Source organism: Cannabis sativa, chromosome 1 (genome assembly GCF_029168945.1).
Source record: "Cannabis sativa cultivar Pink pepper isolate KNU-18-1 chromosome 1, ASM2916894v1, whole genome shotgun sequence".
In the NCBI taxonomy this organism is placed as follows: Eukaryota; Viridiplantae; Streptophyta; class Magnoliopsida; order Rosales; family Cannabaceae; genus Cannabis; species Cannabis sativa.
Window position 1 is genome coordinate 64,490,482 of NC_083601.1, and position 6,000 is coordinate 64,496,481.

Sequence of the window (6,000 nt, forward strand, 5' to 3'; positions counted from 1 at the left end):
TCTAGATAGTTATTTCTAGACTACTTATTATTTCTAATATTTAAATAGGAAAATATTATACATTGTGAAATTAATTATTTAAATAATTAATTTTTGTACAATTTATTTAAGTATATTTTTTTTCCTAGTATTAAACTAGACATTAATAATTAAGCCTTCTCTACACTTAATTATTTATTTCTTGAATTTAATACATTTAATTAAATTGAAAAATTAAATATCTAAGTTGATTCTCATCATGATACTTAAATATTTATTTTTCATGACACTTAATTAAATAGAAAATTATTTTTTAGTTGAAATTTAATTTTTCAACTTAAATTTAAATAATTTTCAAAATATATTTTTTCTTTATTTCATTAATCAATTTCAAAATTGCATTTTAATTATGCAAGATGATTTTGAATTTATCTTGAAAAATAGATTAAGTTGTAAATTAATTATTTATTTTAATTAATTCTTGGACCAACTTAAATCAATGATTTTTTTATTTATTGATTAATTTAAAATAAATGAATCATAGTATATTATTAGAAATTGAATTAATTAGTCAAAGGAAAATCTAGATAGGTGATATTTTTGCTTGAAGTATTTTTTTTTTCTAAGTATTTCGAAAAAGTAAAGTTTTTATACTTTCTTAAATACAATATATATATTCTCATGAAAATTTATTTTAAGTTGCAAATTAATTTAAATTAATACAACTTAAATTTAATTTTCTTAATATTTATATATCAAAATTACTACTAAGATGGAAATAATTCACTTTATTTCAATCACCATCTAAGTATAATTTTATAAATATTAAATTAAATTCTAATTTAGAATTTTAATTTTAAATTCGTATTTAATGAATATATTTTATTATAAAATAATAAAAAAAATATATTTTAAAGAATGAGCTTTATTATTATTAAGATATTCGATCTCCATTGTTGGTTTTACATCGCGTTTGTTTTAGTGAGTAATCCTCTCTAATGGAGGAACGTTCATTAGCAATTTCGCACCGTTTAATCTCGAAAGATAAGTAGCTTTGTAAGTGTTTTATATGGTATGGATCACCCTAATGGTGGCGACCATATTTGACTTGCAAAATATGAAACAACGGTAGAAGCTCATAAGATAGAATAGCCTTGACTCTCGCCTAAACGGGACAATGCTGGATTCCAATCTTGATCGAATAAAAGGTTGCTAGAATGTTTAATATTTTAGATGAGCTGACAACTCTATTCAATAGATGGTAGCTTTGACTCTCGCCTAAACGGGACACTGATATCAGTTTGTTGAAAACCTTGGAAATTATTTAGGATTATATTTTTTTAGTATTTTCTCTTATCATTCCTACATGCTATGTGCTTATAATTTCTGAATTGATTTTGTGTTAAACCATTATTGATTTCTATTTGTTATTTTGTAGTATCCTGTATAACCATGATGAATTCCATGTTATCACTCTTGACCGAAAATAAGCTAAATGGATCTAACTTTCCAAAATGGAATGAGAACATTAATATTGCTCTCATAGGAGAAAGTGCCTTGTTTGTGTTAACTGAGCCGTCTCCAGAAGTGCCGGGGAATAATGCATCCAAAGCTGTGAAAGAAAAGTATGAGCGTTGGCAGAAAGCAAATGACAAAGCTCTATACTTTATGCTTTCCAGCATGGTTGACACCCTTAAAACTCAGTTTTCTAAAACCGAAAAAGGTTGCTGAAGTAATGACGAAGTTAACTGAGCTATTCGGTAAGGCATCTCTTCAGTCTCGCTTTGGCGCGACTAAGAAATACATCAATGCACGGATGGAACCCCATCAAAACGTGGGTGATCATGTTCTCCTCATGGCAAGTTATTTCCAGGAAGCCCAGGATCATGGTGCTGAAATGGATCATACTACTCAAGTAGGCTTTATCTTGAATAGTCTGACTCCAGCATTTCTGCCCTATACATCAAATTATGTCATGAATAAAAAGGACATAGACTTTCATGAGTTAGTCAATGACCTTCAGACATGAAAATTTGATTGGAGGACCCAAGAAGAAAGGGAGTAAGCCTCAAAATTCTGGGAATGGTAATGGGACAGTCAAACCTGAAGAAAATGTTGCCTCTGCTTCTAAACCCAAATCGAAGAAGAAGTGGAAAAACACCAAGAAGCGTGCAAAAGCCATGAAAAACAAATAGGCTGCTGCTTCTGGTGATGCACCCAAAGGAAAGTGTTTCTACTGCAATGAGAAAGGTCATTGGAAACCCCAATGTCCTAAACTTCTTGCAAAGAAACAAGGTATTTCTTTCTATAAACTTTACGAGTTTTAGTGAATTATTATCCAATTGGATTTATGATTCTGGACTAACTTTGTTTATTTGTTTCTTCTTCTTATAGGCCAAGCTACTTGAACTCAGATGTTATCTTCATGAGTTGGATCAGAAAGCTAGACAAAGGGTGAAGATCGTCCAAGATGAAGATGAAGCTCATTTATCTATTTTTTGAATTAATTGTTTTAGTTTAAAGACAATTTGGATTTCGAATTTTAGTTTGGGATTTTTATCCCTGTTTTTCTCATATTGTTGCAATACATTTTTTTATTAATAAAGTTTATATTATTTTCAATTTCAAACAAATTGCAATTTATGAGATTGAGCTTCATTTACTTTATCTTAAACAACAATTACCACATTATATTTATATGTTTGTATGTGTAAGTGTTTTATTATTGATGCAAATTCTATAATATTTACAACTCTTCATAGAGTTATATTAAATAAACACTAGAAATTATTTCTATGTTTATTAATAATTGTTAATCCTAATACAATTATTAAGAATTTGTTTAATAAAAGGATCTTTTGATCTGATAGGGGTGGAGAAAAGTTAAGAAAACTATGCAGTTCAACGATCTTTTATATCTAATGAACTCTAGATTGTATTCAACTCCACATAATCTCTATCACACTTAAAGAATCATGATCTTTACAACCTTTAGGGGTGGATCATAATCTCTACACACTTAGGGGTGGAGTCTACTCCACAATAACCTATGTAACACATATTTTCTTTAAACATGGAAGTAATATAATGACTTAGCTATTATCAATATAAATCCTTGATCTTGATTGTATGTTCCAATTTAGTTTTACTGTTGTAGTAAAAATTGATACCTATAAAAGTTCTTTGATAATGTATCACAATACCTTAATTGAGTGGGAGAATTTTAAAATTCTTTACCCATCTTAGGTTGACACTTGTGATAGGAACTTAAGAACACTACTGAAAAGCAAATCTAACCATTCATGTGGATAGATATAACTTATCAGAATTATGAGAATAAGAGAAAAGAACTCTAGTTCAGTCTATTTGAATGACTTGAACTAAGAATTCTTAATCCTCATAAAATTTTATGGTATCTTAATTTTGATTACTTAATCTCTAGCAAGTATTTTTCACTTCAAATACTAGTCTGCTATGTTGATGATTTAGTCTTAAAAGAAACTTATAGTTTCTGACTAATACAATAAGTCACAACTAGATAACTCTCCAAACAATAAAGAGGTTAAAAGTGTTATTTAACTAGACATCTGCTATTGAGTGGGAGCTATCTGAGATGTAATCAAATAAGGAACATTAGAAGATATTCAAGAAAGATTTATGAAAGTGATCTAAATGTTAGATATTAAGGAACTATATATCAGTTATCCTTGTATCTTCCCAACTCATTCGAAATTATGAGATGGTGGTTACTTTGAGGGTGGAGGAATTATTCTATAATAATTCAAGCTCTACCAGAGAAGAATTATAACTTTGTAAATTTGAAATTACCAGAAAGTTATATTACTGAAGAAAAGTCTACATTGTATTATCTCAATTTCATATTTTAAAATATGAGAGATATGTCTTCTGTTTATTCAGATGTACTTTAAAACAGTAAGGATTTCAGTATCCCTTGATGAGTAAAACATATAGTAAAGGATGTTTCATAAATGTATTTATGAACTACTTTCCAGAAGTTTGGGTGGATTCAAATATACTACACTTGATCTGAAGATCAAGACATCAGATTGACTTATTTGCACATTTTGTTTTATGTTAGTGCAAGTGGGAGTTTGTTGGGTTTTGTGCCCTAAATAAAACCATTTACAATCTGATTAGTTATCAATACAAGAAAATTGAAGTGATTTATGTTTGCATGAATTTTACATGCTAATGGTTTAATATGTTTATTACATTTATACACAAAATCAGTTAAATCCAAATCATACGTTTATTCACAATTACAGTATCGTCAACACAGTGGAATGTGATTGTGATCATATTAATCAAAAAGACTAAGTCCCTGTTGTTGGAAATATTTTACCAGGATCTAGATTTACTAACAAGTATGTTTTCATTAACATCCTAATATGAATTCTAAAACAATGAAATAAACACATATAAAGTTTAGGAAACCTTACATTGGGTGCAGCGGAATATAATGACTCCTTCCGTTCAGATATCTAGCCCTTGATTCCTTATGTAGCAGAGCATTATCAACTCTTTCTCTCCTTCCTTTGATGTTGATTCTCCTTCTTGTTGGTTGGTTTTCTACAGTCTTACACACTATGATTGAGATACCACTTGATGTGTGTGGGCACTCACTCATTCACTCAAGGATTTCGAAAATTTAGAGAAGAAAAGAAGAGGGAAGAGGTTCGGCCTATAGAGAAAAGATGGAGGCTCAGTTTTCATCTGACAGAAGTTCAACTGTGAATGAGAGCCATCACTATCTATTTATAGGTAACCACCTAGGTTTAGGTTAGAATTATTTGGCATTAAAATAATGAAAAAATAAATAATAAAACCCATAAAGTGTGGCCGGCCATGGGCTTGGATAATGGGCCTCACTTATGCAATTTTGCTGTTTTATCATTTCTGCATCTCATTTTCTCAAAAACGCCAATTTTTAAATTCAACCATTTAAATGCCGATTCTAATTATTTAATAACTAAAATTAATTATTAAATAATATTGTCATTTAATAGATTTATTAATTAGACATATAAAGTCTCTTAATTAATAAATAAAACCTAGAATCTCTTTTCTTTACAATTTCGCCCTTGCTTAGTGAAAATTCACAAAGTAGACATAGTCTAACTTTAGAATTATAATTGATTAATCAAAATCAATTAACTGAGTCTTACAAGCAGTATGGTCTCAACTAGTATAGGGACCATGGGTCTATATATCCAAGCATCTAATAAGCAGATCAAGAATTTATATCTTAAATTCACTGACTTATTAATTCTTCGTTGAATCCACGCATAGAACTTAGAATTGCACTCTCAGTATATAGAACGCTCTACATGTTCCACGATATAGACACGTCATTAGTTATCCATTGTTATAACCCTAATGTGATCAATGATCCTCTATATAGATGATTTACACTGTAAAGGGATTAAATTACCGTAACACCCTACAATGTATTTTATCCTTAAAACACTTAACCCTGTATAAATGATATTTCAGCTAAATGAAATGAGATCTCCACCATTTATTTTCATTTGGTTAAGCTCGAAGGAAATCATCCTTTACTTTCTATTCGCCAGATAGAAGCTATAGATTCCATATTTATGTTAGCGCTCCCACTCAATTGCACTACCGTGTTCCCAAAATGTATGTTTCACCCTGACCCAAAAGTAGGCTTAACTAACAAATCAAAGAACACGAATAACACTCTTGAGATTGAACCTAATCATATCAGGATTAAGATCATTTGATCTAGGATCAACAGGTGATATTGAATTGAATAGATATTACGGTAAATTCTAATATATCTAATAAAAGTTCAATATCGGTCCCTTCCGATGTATACTCCATACATCCGGTGCTGGTAAACTTTGCCAATGTCCTGGAAAAATGTCCTGGAAAGGACATAACACTTATCCAAGGTGTAAGAATACCTATCGCTGATTATACCATGTCAGTCTAAATCTAGTGTTCTGACAAATCAGGGAATAAACTTTCGAACATATA

At 29.8% G+C, this 6,000-nt stretch overlaps 1 long non-coding RNA gene across 1 annotated transcript; it reads left to right on the plus strand.

The window, feature by feature from the left end:
* The first annotated feature begins 968 nt into the window (after positions 1-968).
* Positions 969-2,601, plus strand: LOC133029493 (uncharacterized). Its single transcript, XR_009683621.1, has 2 exons — positions 969-2,274; positions 2,374-2,601. It is a non-coding gene; the product is annotated as an uncharacterized LOC133029493 (long non-coding RNA).
* The last annotated feature ends 3,399 nt before the right edge of the window (positions 2,602-6,000 follow it).